This window comes from Trachypithecus francoisi, unplaced genomic scaffold, assembly GCF_009764315.1.
Source record: "Trachypithecus francoisi isolate TF-2019V2 unplaced genomic scaffold, Tfra_2.0 Lachesis_group12, whole genome shotgun sequence".
Classification (NCBI taxonomy): Eukaryota; Metazoa; Chordata; class Mammalia; order Primates; family Cercopithecidae; genus Trachypithecus; species Trachypithecus francoisi.
The window spans coordinates 74,113,084-74,133,144 of NW_022681457.1; the positions used below are offsets into that span (position 1 = coordinate 74,113,084).

Genomic DNA, 20,061 nt, shown 5'->3' on the forward strand with positions numbered 1-20,061 from the left:
AGGAATATCATGGAAAGAGGTTTGGGTTGGGCACAGTGGCTCACACCTGCAATCCTAGCACTTTGGGAGCCCTAGGCAGGTGGATTGCCTGAGCTCAGGAGTTGGAGACCAGCCTGGGCAACTTGGCAAAACTCCATCTCTACAAAAATTAGCTGGGCATGGTGGTGCACACTTGTAGTCCTGGCTGAGGCAGGAGGATCGCTTGAGCCGAGGAGGTTGAGGCTGCAGTGAGTCACATTTGCACCACTGCACTCCAGCCTAGGTGGCAGAGCAAGACACCATCTCTCAAAAAAAAAAAAAAAAAAAAAAGAGAGAGAGAGAGGGAAAAGAGTTTTGATGGGGGTTTGACAAAACACAGCCTGTTTGGAGGAACTGAGTCATACTTTGTAATTGTAAAGAAAAAATTAAGCATGGTGATTGGTGAGGACAACCTCTGTGAGACAGTGGCGAAGTCACCCAGGGCATCAAGGGTTGGTTTAAGTCACAGAGGTTGGCAAATGATGGCTGGCTGGCTGAATCTGGCTCACTGCATGTTTTTGTAAGTTTAATTTTATTGAAACACAACTATGTCCATTTATTTATTTACTGTTTATAGCCGCTTTTGCTACAATAACACAGTTGAGTAGTTACAACAGAGTCCATTTGCCCACAAAGCCTAAAATAATTACTTTGTGCCCCTTCACAGAAGTTTCTGGTTTAAGAAGTTAAATTAGCCTGAGAACAGTGGCAGGCCTTTGACAGTTCCACAGAGAAGAGAGACATAGTCAGTTTGGTACTTTTGAACGATCACTTTGTTGCTATGCAGAGAGAGGGTTGGGGTGGGGCAAGGGCTGAAAGATCAGGGAGGAGGCTAATGCAGTGACCCAGGTGAGAGGTCACGGGGCCTGGAATAAGACAGAGGAAATGGGATGGAGAGAAGAGGGGTGGACTTGCTAGGTATTAGAGAGGACTTGGAAAATGGTTGAGTATCTGAGTGGGGAAGGTGGAGAAGTCAAGGATGTTTGGGAAGATGTTTTGATGTTGTGTTCTGATGTTGACATGGCAGCAAGCAATTCAGGCACCCCAAAGCCTCCAGCTCTATTCTGGCTGTTGGTGCCAGTACTCAGAGAGGGGCTGTCTCTGATCCAGGGTCACTGGTCTCCTTTGACTTGAAGGAACAACCTCTTCTAACCTTCAAGCTGGCACTAGCAAAAGGAGACATGGATATGTCTTCTGAGATTGTGCTCAATTTTCATCTTCATTTAAAGCACTAATTTGGCTTTTATTTTTATTTCATTTTACTATTTTATTTTATTTTTTTTTGAGACAGAGTCTCACTCTATTGTCCAGGCTGGAGTGCAATGGCATGATCTCAGATCACTGTAACCTCTGCCTCCTGGTTTCAAGTGATTCTCCTGCCTCAGCCTCCCAAGTAACTGGGATTATAGGCATGAGCCACTGTGCCTGGCTAATTTTTGTATTTTTAGTAGAGACGGTGTTTCACTAGTTTTGGCCAGGCTGATCTCGAACTCCTGACCTCAAGTGATCTGCCTGCTTTGACCTCCCGAAGTGTTGGGATTACAGACATGAGCCACTGCACTTGGCCAGCTTTGATTTTTCAGTCGAACTCATCTCCTTGCTTTTCTTTCCATTTAAACGTTTATTAACAAGATGACTCAAATGATTCATAAAGTGGTGGGGAGCCTGGACTCCTGGGCCAAATCAGGCTACTACTCTTTTCTGTCGCCCAGGCTGGAGTGCAGTGGCACGATCTCGGCTCACTGCAAGCTCCGCCTCCCGGGTTCACGCCATTCTCCTGCCTCAGCCTCCTGAGTAGCTGGAACTACAGGTGCCCGCCACCATACCCGACTAATTTTTTGTATTTTCAGTAGAGACGGGGTTTCACCATGTTAGCCAGGATGGCCTTGATCTTCTGACCTCGTGATCCCCCCGCCTTGGCCTCCCAAAGAGCTAGGATTACAGGCGTGAGCCACTGCTCCTGGCCTATTTTTTTAAAATTTTGCTCAGTTTCATAAAGATAATCCCCTGATCACTTCCCACACAGAATGCTTTCCTTTCTCTTTGAGCTGGTGGGGGTATCTCAATAAAATCAGAAATATAGAAAGCAGGCAAAGAACTGAGAACAATGGTTTACTAGAATTTGGAAGGGTGGTGACAAGAGATTTAAGGGTTGGAATCAGCCTTTCCAGAAGTCAGTTTCAGAACCATTCTCCAAGTTATAAGGATTATATTCTAATGATAACAAAAGATAGACCATAGTTGTTCATATAAAAGCAGAGCTTAAAGAAGAAGCTTAGTTCAAGGGGCTTATAGTGGTAATTGCTCCGATTTTTAGGACAGAGCAGTCTGGGACATTCTCTGGAAGTTTTAAGATTGATGTGAGCTATAGAAAAACAGAGATGAGAGAAGAGGAAGAGGGAGGGAGAGCAGGGGACAGAGAAAATGAGAAATTGATTAAGAATAGAGATAGAGAAGAGGAAACTGAATAGGTTTCTATGTGTAGTAGTTGCAGGTATACTCTTCACTGTGCCAGGAACACCACACTCATGACTCCTTTATGCCGTTTAATAATTCTGGAGTGTGGGTAGCATCACCATCACATTATGCATGAGGAAACTGAGGCTCAAGGAAAGTTGCACACAGAGCAACTTGTGAAAAATCCCCCAGAGAGTAAGTGGTAGATGTGGGGCTTGAACCCAGGACTAATTGGCTCCAAAGCCTGGGCTCTTTCTTCCAGACTTTATGGGGCTGAGAGTGGGTAATTGATAGGACAGAAGGAAGAGCAGTTCAGGAAGGCAACAGGGCTATAGGAGACTCACAAAATCCACAGCACTCACCAAGCCCAGCTACTCATGCCTGAGCAGCTGGCTGATTTTTTCATAAAATAAAAGAAGTCCCTGAATTGAGAAATATATATGTCTCCTAGATTGGATTGTGCAGTGAACAGTAGCCAGAGTGAGCAGTAATCCATCACGGCCTGGCGTTGGCGGGTGCTGCCAGCTGAAACCCTGGTGGAACTGTCATGAAGGTGACCTTGGAAGGGAAAGCCAGGGCCCAATATCTCACTACTTCCTGGGAGTCAGTGTGGGGTGGAAGGCAGTGGGATGACAAGTTTCCTCTTCCCTACTGGTGACCTGTTTTCCCCCATTTTTTTGTCTAGCTTTTTACATGCTGCACTAATACTGGGTCTAGCTGCAGCTTGACTGGGTCACAGAGGCTGAGGAGGGAGCTAAGCCTGGAGAGCTGGGTTAAGCCAGACAGACCTAAAATCTCTTACACTGAGTCTCAACTTACTGTCCCTTGTGACTCCAAGGTCAACTGCCCTCCCCTGTTGGCTGAGGATCCAGATGTAGAGCCAGTCAGCCAAGATGGGCCCTGGAGGACCTCCCCTCACCCAGTGAAGGGGAGTAGTTTAAGGAGTTTGACTGTATAATCAATAGGACCTGAGTTCAAGTCCTTGCTTGGCTGCCTACTTACTATTTATGTGACTTGGGCATTAACCTCTGACCCTCAGTTTCATTACCTGTAAAATGGGAATTATTAATGTACCTAGGAGGAATAAGTCAGGTAATGCAGATAAAGTCAATAGTTAAATGCCTAATGCACAATCCATATTTTGATTAAATGGTAGTGATCATAATTGTCTTCTTTATTCCTCAGGGTCACTCTTTTGAATGGATTCATTAAGTCTGTTTTACAGAGACCCAAAGAGGCACCTCTATGGTTTTGTGGGTTTAGAAGAGACAGGGTGCAAAAGGCTTGTTTTCTGAAACCAATGCAAGTTTTGATATCTTATAATCTGCAACATTGTTGGGCTTTCTGATCTCTTGAATTCTTGGCTACCATAAACTAAGTGCTCACTATGTTCCAGGCCTAGCATTAAACTTTTTGCAAGCAGTAGCATTAGTTAGGCTGTCATTAGCTGCCATAACGAATAAGTCCATGAAAGCATAATGGTTCAACCACTATAGAAGTTTATTTATTTCTCTGATAAAGTCCAGAATGGGTGTTTTGACTGATGGGAAACTCTCCTTCAAGTGGTGAGTCAGACCAGGCTCCTTATATACTGTGGCTCTTCAAGTTCAAGATGTGGCTCTAGAGGCATGCTGTAATCTACACCCAGTGGCAGAAGGGGAAAGAGCATGGAAGTTTTTTTTTCATGTGCCAGGTGAGGAAGTGGCATTCATCACTTATGCTCAGATTCCATTGTTCAGAATGCAGATGTATGGCTAATCCTAATGACAGGAAGACTGGAAAATGTAGTCTAGCCATGTGCCCAGGAGAAGAGGACATGGGTTTGGTAAAGAGCTAGCCAGTCTGCATCATGCACTATCATCCCATTTTATTTTTACAATAATTGAAAGAAAGGAGGGAGGGAGTGTGGGAGGGAGGTGGGGAGAGGAAGAGAAAGAGAGAAAGGCAACTCCTTCTGTCTTAGCCAGCACTTTGCACTGAGTTCCATTTCAACGTTGCAATATACACCTGGTTCTTTAACCCTGCTGATCCCAGTTGATACCCCTTTTATCCCCTCTTTCCCCAATTCAAGTTCTCTTGTTCTAATTATTCTCTGTAGGTTGCCAGATATTTGTGTAAGAGTCAAAGTGTCTATAAATGGTTTTCTATCATATATTTTATAGTAGATGGTGAAGATGATCTAAAATAGGCAACACTTATTGAGTGCTGATGAGATTCCCCCAAATTTCTAAGCATTTCACATGTATTAACTTGTTTAATCTTCACAACCATTTATGAGATAGGTTCTATAAGGATCCCATTTTACGGATGAGAAAACTCAGACAAAGAGAGGTTACATAACTTCCCCAAGGTTACCCAACGGTGGAGACAGAATTGGAATCCAGCCAGTCTAGGTCTAGAATCTGTGCTGTGGATACTGTTATTACTGTGGGCCAGGCTTGGAGCAAAATGCTCCCTATGAATTGACTACAAATCCATGAGGAGGAGATTATTGTTGTCATTTTCCTCACTTTATGTATGATGAGATCAAAGCTCAGAGGACTTAATCAACTTGTCCAAGGTCACACAACTAGAAAGTAACAGGTTTGAATGATACCAAAGTCAAAAATCTTCATCACTGAACTATAAGAACAATAAGGACGTAGAGCCATCGTCATATTTTCATTTTCCACTGGGAAGTAAAAACACTTTTTTTTAAAGGATGAGAGGGCAGATGGTTAGTGTGCCATTTCGGGTGGTTTGCATATATTTCAGAGAGAAGGGCAAGCCCTGAGGGAGAGGAAGTGCCCTCCAGTTTGCTGAATGTGACAAGGAGCCCTGAGTCCCTCCGAGTCCCTTTCACATTCTCATACCTGCCTAGTCTGCCTAGTCTTACAGAAACTTGTACATATTAGCATCCAACAAATCTATGTTTAAATCCCAGCTTTGCCCTTTATTCCCTGTGTGGTCTTTAACAAGACTGAACCTCTCTGAGTCTCATTTCCTTCCTTCCCTCCCTTCTTTCCTTCCTTCTTTCCTTCCTCCCTCCCTCCCTCCCTCCCTTCCTTCCTTCCCCTTCTTTTCTTTTTTCTTTCCCTCCCCTCTCCTCCTCTCCCCTCCCCTCCCCTAACCTCCCCTCTTCTCCCCTCCCCTCCCTTCCCCTCCCCTCCCCTCTCCTCCCTTCTCCTCTCCTCTCCTCTCCTTTCATTTCCTTTCCTTACCTTACCTTTCCTTTCCTGATATAGTCTCACTTTGTCGCCCAGCCTGGAGGGCAGTGGAACAATCTCAGCTCACTGCAACGTCTGCCTCCCAGATTCATTTTGGTCATCAGCCCCACCCCCCAGTAGCTGGGATTATAGGCATGTGTCACCTCATCCACCTAAGTTTTTTTTGTATTTTTAGTAGAGATGGAGTCTCACCGTGTTGACCAGGCTGGTCTGGAACTCCTGGTCTCGAGGATGCACCTGCCTCGGCCTCCCAAAGTGCTGGGATTACAGGTGTGAACCACTGGGTCTGGCCTCATTTTTGTATTTCTAAAATGGTAATAATAGTGTCTGTCTGCATTGGAGGGGTTTGGGGTTTGTGTGTGTCTGTGTGTGTGTGTGTGTGTGTGTGTGTGTGCATGTATGTGTTTATAGTGTCCTTTACAGAGTCTGGTGCACAGTAGGTGCTTAATGAATAGTTGCTTTTGTCATTGTGCCAGCTGAGAAGCTGGGTAGCTGGTCTGTTACCCCAAAGCAGAAGACAGACAGCAAGCAGAGGTGCCATCCTCAAGTGAGGTGCACAATAGTCCTCCTCTCAAGATGAGGAAATTGAGGCTGAGGTGCAGGGGATTGACTTGGTCCCCTTTGACACAGCCAGTGAGTGGCAGCAGCAGGACCCCTGGCGCAGAACTCATTCTGTGGCTCAGCCTCAAACCATGGCCTTCCGAGTCCATGCTTTGCAGCTCTTCTCTGATGGGTCGAGTGACAAATGCTGACCCACAGAGCCACTTGTTTGAAAGATAAATGGCAACTGAACCTTATGCAGTGAGTTGGAGCTACTTCTTCCTATCTTTTTCAAGGTCTGGGGGTTATAATGGGTGAGTCAGATAGATAGTCATAGCATGGGAGCATACTACGGGGACCCAGCCAATAACCTGCTCCTGTTTGTTGTTCCCAGGTCTGGCTAAATGCATGAGGATTAAATTCCTCATCTATCAGGATCCCCTTGGCTCTCAGATGCTTTGCAGTTCCCTCCACCCAGAAGACGAACTCCTCCTTTTGGTTGAGACTGGCCTAATGTGGCTGATTTTTTTTTCTGAGAGGATGCTGCCCACTTAGGCCCCCCATCTTTCCTCTGTCTCACTGGGCACTCCACATCCTCCATGATGGGGGCCCCACAGCAGCCACTGCTTGTCCCCCCTGCCTCCCATCTGGCCCTCTCCAACCCACTCTTCACATCGAGGCCAGATTTAGTTTTCTTGCCAAATCCAGCCATGTCAGTCGCCTATCTAAGTGTATTTTAATACACTTTTGACTTTTCTCTGCCAATTGAATAAAACTCTAAACTTCTTTTTCTTTTAAAATTATACTTTAAGTTCTAGGGTGCATGTGCACAACGTGCAGGTCTGTTACGTATGTATACATGTGCCACGTTGGTGTGCTGCACCCACCAACTCATCATTTACATTAGGTGTATCTCCCAATCCTATCCTCCCCCCTCCCCCGTCCCCATACCCCACGACAGGCCCCAGTGTGTGATGTTCCCCGCCCTGTGTCCAAGCGTTCTCATTTTTCAATTTCCACCTGTGAGTGAGAATATGTGGTGTTTCGTTTTCTGTCCTTGTGAAAGTTTGCTCAGAATGATGGTTTCCAGTTTCATCCATGTCCCTACAAAGGACATGAACTCATCTTTTTTTATGGTTGCATAGTATTCCATGGTGTATATGTGCCATATTTTTTTAATCCAGTCTGTCATTGATGGACATTTGGGTTGGTTCCAAGTCTTTGCTATTGTGAATAGTGCCGCAATAAACATATGTGTGCATGTGTCTTTACAGCAGCTATAAAGACACATGCACCCTTAGGTTCTCCCCTAGCATCCTTTATAGCAGCATGATTTATAATCCTTTAGGTATATGCCCAGTAATGGAATGGCTGGATCAAATGGTATTTCTAGTTCTAGATCCTTGAGGAATTGCCACACTGTCTTCTTCAATGTGCAATGTGCAGATGGGAGGCAGGGGGGCCAAGCAACATGCCCATACCTGCCCAGTTCCAGGCCTTTGCCCTTGCTGTTCTCACTGCCTGCAGTGACCATTCCTCTTTACCTACCTGGCCAGAACTCCAAGGCCTCCAAAACACTTCCTCCTTCTTCAATAGCCCCAGATTCATCCAAGCCTGGGCATTCCTCCTTCACTGGACTCTCATAGCATTTTGCATGCAGTTCTTTTATAGCATTTGTCTCATTGTGGGGTGACTGCTTGCTTGCCTCTCAGCCTTGGCTCCCCAGCAACCCACTGGGCAGTAAATTCCTGGAGGACAAGAGCTTCAGTCTCCTTCATTGCTGTTTTCAAGTCCAATAGCTGGGCTGTACAAATAGAGCCCCGCTGGTTGTCAAAATACTGAAATATTTTTATGCCGGCTGGTAAGTAGCTGTCTTGTCATCTCCCCTATGATCCTCAGCCCTCCTGTGGTCAAGCAAGTGCAGGGTTAATGGTGAGCATAGCAGGGGTCTCCAGATTAGTCAGTGCCTTGGGTCGAGCCTGTTGTTAAATTTCCAATTTTATCCAGGGAAGACTCTCACAGGGAATGGGCCCTGCCCCCATCCTTCTCTAGCAGACACACCCTAGGTTTTTCCCAGGTCTTGAATTCCAGCTCATGAGCAGTCTCGGTGGCTTTTGGAAGCGTGGCTCTCTGGAAAGAAAAGAAACCTTCCCCCAAGATGTCCAGGTCTGAGGGTGTGATCCTTCCTGTGGCACCCAGCTCTGAGGCAGGCATTAAAGGCTTTAGATTTCAGGCCACAGGCTCTGGGCTGGGGAGGACTTGGCAGCTCTGCTCAGTTGTGGAGCATATGTTGTGGGCCTGGCACCAAGAAAGGCACTGGGGCTCCAAGAGCTGCACTGGGGTGGACCATGCCAGTTTGGAGTTCACAGCCTGGGTGTGGGGACAGACATGTAAGCAGATAATGACAACACAGGGTGATACAGAGGTGGGAGGCTACAGGGGACCTCAGGAGGGCCAGGGTCAGGGAGGGCTACTTAGATAATGGAGAGCTTGGGCTGGAGCTGAGTCCTGAAGAATGACACAGAGGAACCCTGCCTGGCCCCAGGGTCACTCCCTTCAAGCCACTACTCTTCTGGAAGGCAATGCCCAGTCGTTGCTCTGTCTCGTTTCTGGGCTTGGCCTGCCAAACCACAGTGTGAATAATCACATCAATAATAACCATACCTAAATAATGCTTACTATATTTTACATGTTTGATTTGTGGTAAGTCATTTGGTTTTCATGATGACCCTATAAGGTAGGTGCAATGAATACTTCTCTTTTTTAGATAGAGAAACTGAGGCACAGAATATTTTTGTAACTTGTCCAAGGCCTCAGCAGTAGGATGTGGTAGAGCCAGGATTCAAACCCAGACAGCCTAGCTCTAGGATCTCTATGGGCATAACCAACACACCATGCTGCCTCACACTAGCTCCCAGGATCGCTGTTGGGGCCCTGGCCCCCTGTGATCAGCAGCAGTAGAGGATACCTCAGGTATCTGGACCGTCTTTTCCCCAGAGCGTGTCATGTGGTTGGTAGTCCCCATGTTTTCAGGCACCTGACACCTCTGACATGAGCTCTTGAGGGTCCAGGTGCTTTGTGTGTCTGTCAGATCTGTGACCCACACTGAGAATCCCAGCCACGGGCAATTACAACCCCCACCTCGAAGCCAGTGGTAAGTTCACCACCCATGGAAGATTCTAGGAGCCCAGCCCTGATGGAGGGTCCCTGAAGCTGCAAGGTCCATTGCCCAAACCTGTCTCATTCTTTCCTTTGTCCATGTCCTCATAATGCCCCTCCTCTCCTCTCAGAGAAAGATGCTTGCAGGAGGTGACATTTAAGTTGGATCATGAAAGGTGAGGAGGAGTTTTCCACGCAGAGGAGAGGGGCACAGACATTTCAGGTGGAGGGAGTGACACAAGCACAGGTGTGGGTGCGTGATGTGTTTGGGAAAGGAGAAATGCCAAGGCTGGGATGATGAGGCTGGGAAGGTAGGTTGGGGCTATGCTCTTGGCCTTCAGTCAGTAGGCAATGGGGAGCCACTAAATAGCCTGGAGTCGGGGACTTAAATGGGCATGCTGGTGTTTTAGAAACACCATAGGGGATGGTTTCACAGGGAGGGGCTGGTGGCAGTCCCGGAGGGAGGCTGGAGCTATGGTCCCCTTATGCTAATGGCCTGAACTGAGGTGGTGACAGAGAAGGGGAAGACCAGAGATGCTTTTTAGAACCTGGGACTGTTGATAGTGGGATGAAGGAGGGGGAGGAGTTAAAGCTTGACCCCCAGGTTCCTGGTTTGGGTGACTGGGACTTGGTTCCCCAGGAGGAGGGGTGCATGTGGGTAGAGGGTGGTGAGAAGGCTTTGGACTCTGACTTAGGTGGAGCCCTGGTGGAGAAGTCTCCTGGATGCTTACCTAAACAGGTCAACACAAGAACAAGATCTGGTCTAGAGACAAAGATCTGAGAGTCCTCAGAGGAGGCTGGAACCTGAATCCCTGGAAGGTGTGAAATCCTTCAAGGAGAGTGTGTTGGTGACACCAGGAAGGAGAAGGAGTGTCTGGACCCTGAGAAATGCCAGCAGTTCAGGGGAGGGCTGCAGAGATTAAACTGTGAGGAATAATTCATTCACTCAACAAACTCAGTGCCTCCTATGTGCCAGGCTCTTCTCTGTGAATACTGTGAATGCAGCAGAGAACAAGGCAGAAAAAACCCTGCCCCACGGCAGTACATTTGAGTGGGAAGAGGCAAACAAAAGTAGAACGTGTTACAGTGATAAGTGCTATGGAAGCTGATTAAACAAAGGAGGTTAGAAGGTCAGATGGGGCAGCAATGATAAATGGAGGAGGTGCCACTGAAAAGGTGACTTTGAACAAAAATTTGAAGGAGGTGAGCAAGGTGGATTTTGGGGGAAGACTCTTCTAGAAAGAGGAAGCAGCAAACACAAAGACTCTAAGGCAGGAGTATGTCTGGTAAATGGGAAAAATAGCTAGGAAGCCTTGCGGCTATTATAAAAAATGTAAATATTATTATTGCATAATTATTATGTAGTTTTGGTATCTACCCCTGCTGTGTACTGCAATGAGTTTTGTAGGGGTGAGCTTGGGTAAGCCCCTTGACTCTCTGTGCCTTAGTTACCTCATCAATACAATGGGGATAATAATAATATCTACTTATAAGTAAAATTAAATGAGTTAATGTGTGTAAAGTACCTAGCACAGTGCCTGGCACAGAGTGTTTACTGTTATTATTAATTATTATTATTTGAGATGGAGTCTCGCTCTGTCGCCCAGGTTGGAGTGCAGTGGCATGATCTGGGCTCACTGCAAGATCCGCCTCCTGGGTTCATGCCATTCTCCTGCCTCAGCCTTGTGAGTAGCTGGGACTACAGGCGCCCGCCACCACGCCCGGCTAGTTTTTTGTATTTTAGTAGAGACGGGATTTCACCGTGTTAGCCAGGATGATCTCGATCTCCTGACCTCATGATTTGCCCGCCTCGGCCTCCCAAAGTGCTGGGATTACAGGTGTGAGCCACTGCACCTGGCCATTGTTAACTATTGTTATTATCCTTATTATTTTTATCACCATCATCTCCCTCCTTCTAGACTTTGAACCCTTTAAGGACAGTGGCTATGCATGGTTCTTCCTTGCAGCCCAGGGCTAGCCCATGGCAAGACTCACAGTATGGGCTCGATAAGGGGAGGATTTTGGATAGAACAAATGAAAGAATAAATGGCAGGACATGGAAGGCAGCCAGGTCCCTTCTTGCCCCACTCCCGCGGCTCCCCAGACCCCCAGAGTTGGACAGAGCCTGGACTGGCTGGGGCTCAAAGCAGGCACATCCTCAAGTCAGTGTGTGCGGAGCCTCCAGGCCTGACAATCTATTTGTTATTAAGGTAATAAATAAACAAGTTGCTTGTCAGCACGGGGACTGGCACGAGTGCCTTAGAAGATAAATACCATCCTCCAGACGAAGTTGTCAGCCCTGCTAAAGGCCTCCAGGGCTTAGAATAAAGTGAACGTTAAGATATTTTTGTTTTACCCTAATGGAAATATATCCGTGTACTTCTTCAGAGCAAAGAATGTGAAATTGCCTGTCCTTGAGCACTCGCTATGTGCCTGGGCCTTCCCACAAGCTCACCACAACCCTTTAGGGCAGGGATTGTGATCATCATTTTACAGATGAGGAGACGGAGACTTGAATGAGTTAAGTGACTTGCTGAAGGCCACACAGCTGGAGACGGTAGAGCTAGGATGAATCTGACTCCCAGTCCCGGCTCCGGGTTGCAGCTTCCTGTAGCCAATGTGTTGAGATCCTTAGCTCAGTGGGTAGAGTGGAAGGTAGGAAGACAAGCTCCCCTGAGGATGCTGGGGCTGCTTTTGCTTCATGGAATAGACAAATGGAGCCCATGAGGGTCTGTGCACCAGAGTGAGGTGGTCCTGGGAGGGTGGAGGAAGTTGTTTGAATTATAAGACTGGGAGTGTCAGAGATGGCAGAGGCCTTTGAGGTGGAGCATCTCCTGAGTGTGCAGGTAGAGTGATTGTAGCACCTCCGTGCCAGATTGCCAAGGTTTGATCCTAGCTCTGTCAGTCATTAGCTGCGTGACCCTGGGCAAGTTACTCAACTCTCTGTGTTTCTGTTTGTTTTTCCATAAAAGGAACATAATAATAGCTTACCTTGAAGGGTTATTAAAAGGATTAAAAGGATGCAGAAAGTGAGTAGGTACAAAGTACTTAAACTGTGCCTGACACATACCAAACAATAAATATTAGTTATTATTATTATCACCATTGAGTTGTTTATGTGTCAATTGTTCATTCAGCAAAATTTATGTGCCTGAAGCAAATGTCATCAGTGCCCATTCACATGCACCTGGCACTGACCAATTCTGAGCACAAGGGGCAGGCCAGAAGTAGTGGGGCATTAACACCATGCCTCCCTCTGGCCTCTGCTGCCCAGAGCAGCTCTCAGCCATTGTGTATAGGAGCTGGTAGATAGAAACCCCACTTCTTCTTCCTTTGGGTGGGATAACTCTGAGACAGGAGTCCTACGCTGGCTCCCAGAGTTAGGTTCTAGTTACTCATGGAGGTAACTTGCTTGAAAAATGCATTCTTGTTGGTGCTTTCCCTACTCTGTCTCACCTCTCAGTGTCCCTTCAGTGTCAGTTGGGGTCATTTCCCAAATTCACTACCTGCACTTGAGTCCTTGCTTTGGAATCTGCTTCTGGGAAAAACCAAACTAAGGCAATTCCTAAAATGCCTCATATCCTATGTTTGGTACAGCTGAGCCAGATGAAGTGGGGATGGGGAGGGAATTTCTAGCAGAGGGAACGACGTTTGCAAAGACACAGAAGTGAGCAAATTATGCTTGGCAAAGGGTGAAGAGAGCAATATGGCTGATACAGAGGGCTAACTGACTTAAAATTCAAATTTAAGTTTGGCCATGATGTGGACAGGCCAAAGATCCCTCTGATGGCTGTGAGGAGGAGTCTGCTCAATCACCCCAATTTAAATATTTGAGGAGATTTAAATTGGCAAAGGATGGGGTGTCCATCTGCATTTTTCTCCTGGAAGTCCCCAACAATGTTCGTTAGCTTGAGGATGGTTTTAACTAGTTGAACTTCATTAGAAAACACCAGTAATTGTTGACGAACCCCATTGCAGCACCTAAAAGCTGTGAAGGCAACTGAACAGCTTCTGGAACTGGTACAGATAAGAGGCTCAGCTCAGTCCTAGGGAGCTCAGAAATGAGCTCTGCTCCCCACAGAGGTCAGGGGCAGAGCCTGGCCTCTTCCTCTCCCTAGATGAAGTTTTCCTTTTCTCATGTCCCTCCTCCAAAATCATCCCTTCTACACACACACACACACACACACACACACACACACACCCCTTCTGTTCTTCTCATGCCTCTGCAGTAGTTTTTGGATGCTTACTCTCTGTCATCCACTTCAGCAAAAAGTCCCTAAGCTTGTACTCATGCAGGACTCTGTGCAAGGCCCCAGAGACCCAGAGATGCCTCAGATGTAGCTCTGTGCCCCAGAGAATCTCCCACTCTGGACAAGGAGATAGATATGTACATTGACAAGGGCAATGTAGTCAAGAAGATGTTTCAACAGAAATTCAGAGGGAGGAATTAATTAAATCTAGGGAAGAGCTCATGGAAATAATTTTAACAGCAGTGAAGTCAAAGTAGGGTTTTGAAGGATGCAGAAGAGTTAGGTACTGCTTTTCCTTGATCAGGCATGTGCCTTCCTAAGAGGAAGAGCATCAGACTCTGCCCAACTTTCAGCTTCTTCCTCTAGTTCAGACCCCTCCACAGCCAGATACATTTAGGCCCTCCCTGTCCTCAGCCACACTTTGAATCTCACCTATCGTGGTGGGAAGCAGGAAGTGCCTGAGAACCTTGGCCTGGGAGCAGCACAACCCCTCCTCACCACTTTGCTTTTGAACTCCTGAGCTGGAGCTCCCCTCCCAACCTTGTGAACCTTGGGGCTTCTTTAGTTTCCCCAGGGAGACCCTTGCATTTCATGCTCTTTTACCTTATATGGAGCCTCTGCCTTAGTCCTCCATCCTGGGTGGATACAGTCTGAATTTCCCCTTTTAATCTGTGACTCTTACATAAGCCTCGGTCACAAAGTTCCTTTTGCCATTACTCTCAAGGTTCTTGGAGCCCCATTGTAGAAATACTGCTGATATCCCAGAATTCCAAGGTGGATGTGCAGATGAGATTTCCAGTGACACCCAGCAGGCTTCACGCGGAAGGTGGCATAGTATAAAGATTGGGCATTCAGGCTTTAGCCTTAGAGTGGCGTTGCTTTGAATCTGCATCTGCCCCTTCTTTTGCCTTTGGTGAGTAACTAACCTCTCTGAGCATCATTCTCCTCTTGTGCAAAATGAAGACATAATAACCTGCCTTACAGTAGTAAGGTATAAGTTACATAAAAGGCTAAGTTTAGTACCTCTCAGGGTGTCAGGAGGAAAAGATGATCTCGTGCCTCCCATCAACACCCAAATAGTTATCTACCTCTGGCCTGGAATCCTCCCTGCAGAGCTGGGGCATCCTACTTCACCTGCTTTATTCCTTTGCTGTCTCCCGCTCTAGATTATGAGATCCCTGATAGACTCTAAATCCACTATCTGATTTATTTTATATTTAGAATATGAGGTGGGTCCAGAGAGGTGGTCTGAGGGTCTCAGGGTCATACAGACAGGTAGAGTCTGAGTGGGTCCTTGGACCTGGATCTGGCTGAGTCCATGCTCAAATATGTTAGAGCCTGGGAGATTCTGAAACATTCTGATAGACTATTCTGAAGATGCTGAATATTTTGGTCAACCAACATGGTTCCAATCTCAGTTTCTCTCTACTAACACTGAAAATTTGCAAAAATTCAGAATTTGTGAGTGGGCCTGAAATTCACCTTCGCATTTTCCATTAAAAGTCTTAGCAAAGGTAATTATTTCTGAAGAAAAAATGTCTGTGGGGATGTTTAATTTATATTAATTATATCAACATTATGTACCCATGGCAAAGATTAATACCCATTCTAAGCATGGTTTTGATGGGCAATAGAATATGCCACTTGTAGAGATGTGGGACAGAACAAACTTCCTTGCTTTCATCCTGAAATTCCCTTTTTAATTTGTCAAGCAGCTCTGAGCTCCTCCCCTAAAGCCACACTAATTCTGACTGTTTCTTTTTCATGTGCTTTTATAATGGGACAGTCCCCTGCCCCTGCCATCCACTGTGCCTTACTAATGTTGAAGATGAGAGCAGAGTGGTGAAAGGAAAGAGTTCCGAAGCCCAGTCCTAGATCCTCCACTGATTCTTTGTGTCCTTGGACAAGTTATTTAACCTTTCTGAGCACTTGAGTAGCATTCAAATCTCTCTCCCAACTTCTTTTTCGTGACCTCAGATGTCATTTGTATTCCACACATCCCTAAGTCTTCCAGCCAAACAGACTTACTTCCCATTCCAGGAACATGCCCCATGCTCTCTTCTGTCTTCACCAGGAATATTTTCCTTTCTTTGCCATTAAAATCCCATGCATTTTTAAAGACTCAAATGAGAAACTTTTCCATTAAGTTTTTCTCCCAGTAGGCTGTGAGCCTCCTGCTAGAATCACATTCTGCCTAGCATTAGAATTCTTGTAGACATAATCTTTCCATCACTAGACTGTAAGCTCCCTGAAGGTACAGTCATTATCTTCTATATCCACTCAAATCTACATCGTAGACTAAGGGTGTATGGCTGTAAGTGGAGGAGCTGGAATTCAAAGTTGTGGGTTTTGACTGCAAAGCCGCTATGTGATGGTTCATCTTATGTGTCAACTTTGGCTGGGTGAGGGATACCCAGATGCCTGGTAACACATTACTTCTTGTTGTGTTTGTGAGGGTGTTTCCAGAAGATGTAAGCATTTGAATCAGTAGACGGAGTAAAGCAAATCTCTCTTATCAGTGTGGGCAGGCATCTTCCAATCCGCTGAGGGCCTGGATGGAAAAAAAAGGTGGAGGAAGGGTGAATTCACTATCTCTACTTGAACTGGGACATCCTTTTTTTTCTGCGTTTGGACTTCAGAGCTCCTGGTTCTGAGACCTTCAGACTCTGACTGAATCATACCGCTGACATTCCTGGTTCTCTACCTTGCAGACAAAATATTGTGGGGCTTCCTGGCCTCTGTAATTATATGAACTAATTCTCATAATAAATCTCCTGTTGTCTGTCTATCTATCTATCTATCTATCTATCTATCTATCTATCTATCTATCTGTCTGTCTATCTATCTATCATCTATTTATCCCATTGGTTCTGTTTCTCTGGAAAATCCTGAATAATATACCTTGATTCTATATCCTTATGGGATGGATGAAAGAACCTCAGTTTCCCTGGCTTTCAAATGCAAATAATATTCTGTACTTTGTGTTACTTGTAAGGGCAAATCATAAACTCTAAAGCTCTCTTCTTCCCAGGGGGTTATAGGATGGCGCTGATTTCTTGGATGAACAGCCTGGAAATTCAGCAGGAATTCAGTAGCAGATCTATTTTAGGGACTTCACCATGGAGCCCATTACTGGATCTTGGGGATGTTCAGGCTTGAGACTGACTATTTCTTGTTTCTGAGCTTTGGGTGTGGGTGGGTCTCAAGCTAAGAGGGATTCTGAGCTGGCTTCCAGTCAGCCTTCTTACCATTTGGCATCCACTCTCCTAATCTCTTTGTGATCCAGTGTCTAGTCAAGAAACATTGACTGAGTCCTACTATGTGTCATGCATTGGGCTATCCCTGGGAACACAAAGATTAACCAGACACTCTCCTTGTCCTCCAGGAGAAGGTGGAAATGTGAACAGATAATGGCAACCCAGGGAGACATGTGTTATAGTAGAGGGCAGCCTAGGGCTCATGGTGTCCCAGAGTAGGGATCATAGGAGATCTGAGAGATCACATTTCCTGCCTCTAGTTTTTTCTGGCCTGTGAATGACATTAACTCATTGTAAGGTCTTAGATTACATTTCTTCTCTGGCCTTAGTTTTCTTTCTCTACACAGCAGGGCAAGTGGACTCAGTGGTGCTCCAGATCTTACCCCATGTACTCACCTCTTGTGCTCATGCTGTTGGGCACCATGCAGTCCTCCTTGTACCCTCTGTATTTCTCAAGAGGCAGAGGCCTCCTCAGAGCTCCAAGTCACATCAGGTAGAAGCCTTGGCAGTGGGGGACAGGAAGGCTGACTCTGGGACTTCCATAGAGGTTCCAGGATTTCTTTTGGTATCTGCCAGTGTTGGACATGGCCAGGCCTGCTCTGGGCACATTGCCTACCCTCCAAGTCATGGGGAAGGCTGCTTCTTGTGATCATTGTACCAGGACCTGAGAGTGCAATGGCAAGCAAAAACAGACATGATTTGTAGCCTCATGGAGTTCACTCATGGAACTCCAGGTCCTCATGGAGTCCAGTTAGAGAGAAAGTATTAATAAAACAGGCACATAAATGAATGTATAATTATATCCTGGGGTAAGTGCTGGAGTGCGAAAAACATAGTCCTAGGAGAGCAAGTATAATGAGGATTGAAGAATAGGTTTAGCAGCATGAGGTCATTATTGAGAGCTGTTTTGTCAGGACGATGAGTCCAGAAGCCACGTGGGAGTGAACTGAGAAGCAAGCTGGAGGTGAAGAATTGGAGGTGGTCAGTGTAGATAACTCTCAACCAGTGAGCACTGAAAGGGCAGGGAAGAACTTTTGATGTCTTCCATGGCAAGCACTTTAAAAAAGATTACAAAGAGATTCACAGACATCATCTTTTGTAATCTTTAGAACAATCTTGTGACATGGGAGGATCAGGTTTTGTTTCCACTTGACGTATGAAAAAAATGGAAACCCAGAAAGGTTTTGTGTCTTGAGTAGAGCATTCATAGAAGAGCCAGGGCTGGAACTGAAGTCCCCAGAATCCCTGCCCTTCTTCCAGTTTCCAAATAAAATGCCATCTGTCTGGAGGTTATTTGAATGAATGAGGACTGTATTCACCACGCTCAAGTTTTCTTTATTACATTTTCTCTCCTCAGGCCCTACAGATTCAGGACCACGGCCAGCACCCACACTGCCTTCCGTAAACACTGAGCTAAACCTAGAGCCTCGGTGATGAGATCAGCCCTGCTTTTGTAAGTTGGTTTTCTCAACAAACATCAACTGAACATCTACTAAGCATAAGGTGAGATGACAGGTTCTGGGGACATGGAACTAGAGAACTGCCCATAAGGAGCCCACAGTCTAGGATGGACAAGACATGGACACAGAGTGTGAGAATGTGCACAGGGGTTGTGGGATCCTAAAGGAGAGTGAGGGTCAAAGAAGGCTTCCTGGAGGAGACAGCCTGAGGTGAATCTTGAAGACAGAAGATGGCAGTGAGGAGCTACTGAGGGGTGTTAAGCGGGGATGTGACAAGGTCACATGTGTGTTTTAGAGAGATTTCTGGTGCAATGTGAGAATAGAGGAAGGGTGAGAGAAGAGATAGGGAATGACTCAGGAGACTGAATAAGAAGTCTCCCAAAGCACGTTTTAAAAGGCATAGCCAGGTTTTAATCTTGTTTAAAGATTAAATATTCTGTGTTTTATATGTTTTCTTTTGGCATTGGAAAGTTTCACTTTCTTGACCAGCAGAAGCTGATACTGAGGGAATTATATTGTTGGTGGGCAGGAGGAATATGAAATGCAGAGAAACAGGTAAGGGGGAGAATCTGATTTGTTGAGCTGTTGTCATGCATCAGCACTAGGCTAGGTGCTTTTTATGTAGTCTCATTTAATTCTCCCAACAACCTGTGAAGCAATGAAGCCTTCATAGTTCATAACAATAAACTGAGGATTAGAGAGGTTAATTACCTGTAGCCCATGGCCAAACACACAGATAAAAGGAAGAGGCAGGATTTGAACCCAGGTCTGCATTGTTCCAAATGCCTCACATTCCTTTCTCATGCATATGTGATCTCAGTGGAGAATGTGGTGGAGACCTAACTGACAGAAGAGCAGAGTAAGGCCCCTGGGCACCTACCCCTGCAGCCTTCTTGTTCACACACAAAGGAATAATCACAATAAGCATTCTTTCCTCAGCTTCTAAGTACAGGAGCTTTAGAAGGCTACAGATAGACTCAGTATGTGTGACATAGTCACTCCTAGGCTAGGTGGGTTTTACTTGCTTCTTACCACCCCATGGTATCACATCTCACAGAAAAGAGTGCTTCTGTGTTCAGGGACAAGAAGATAAGAGGTTTCATATCAGTGCCAATTACCTTCTTTGACACCCCTAAGGTGCCCTTGGCCCCCAAATTTTGGAGACTGCACCATTCTCTCTGGGCCTTTTGTGGCGGCTGTGGCAGTGTCTGCTGCAGAGCCTGAGGAAGCTTTATGGAGATGGTCACACTCCAGTGCCCAGCCTACTTGTTGGAACTTTCCAGAAATATTGCACTGCAGACATTTTCCACGCCGTTATGCTAATGGAATCAGGAAAAATCAATTGTCCTTAAGGAACAGGGGAATGAGACTTGCTGTAAATGCCACAGGATGAGTGATTGGTTGATTGCTTGCCCACGATCGGAGCGCATCTCATCCCTACATTATTCTGATGAATTTTTATGGCATGCCTCCTTTCTTGCTTGCTCCCACCCCCCCTTAGCTGGGGAAGAAGGTTTATGGCTTGCAGCTTCTCAGTTGATTGAATGCAGCTGGCATTGTTGCAGCAGAGGACAAATAGGTACATTTGCTTTACAGGCTGAGAAAAGTGGGTTTGGAGAAATTGCACAGCCACGTCCCTCTGCAACAAAGGCGCCCTTAAAAATGCAGATATTTTTAATGAAATGACTTTATTCTCCTTCCAGGCTGTCCCTAA

The 20,061-nt window shown here is 46.0% G+C and overlaps 1 long non-coding RNA gene across 1 annotated transcript in view; it reads left to right on the forward strand.

The window, feature by feature from the left end:
* Nucleotides 1-18,384, forward strand: part of LOC117093886 — a 45,199-nt gene extending 26,815 nt beyond the window's left edge. Inside the window, exon 3 of the long non-coding RNA XR_004441290.1 lies at nucleotides 18,245-18,384. This is a non-coding gene — a long non-coding RNA (uncharacterized LOC117093886). The remainder of the gene's footprint in view (nucleotides 1-18,244) is intronic.
* Nucleotides 18,385-20,061: the final 1,677 nt, after the last annotated feature.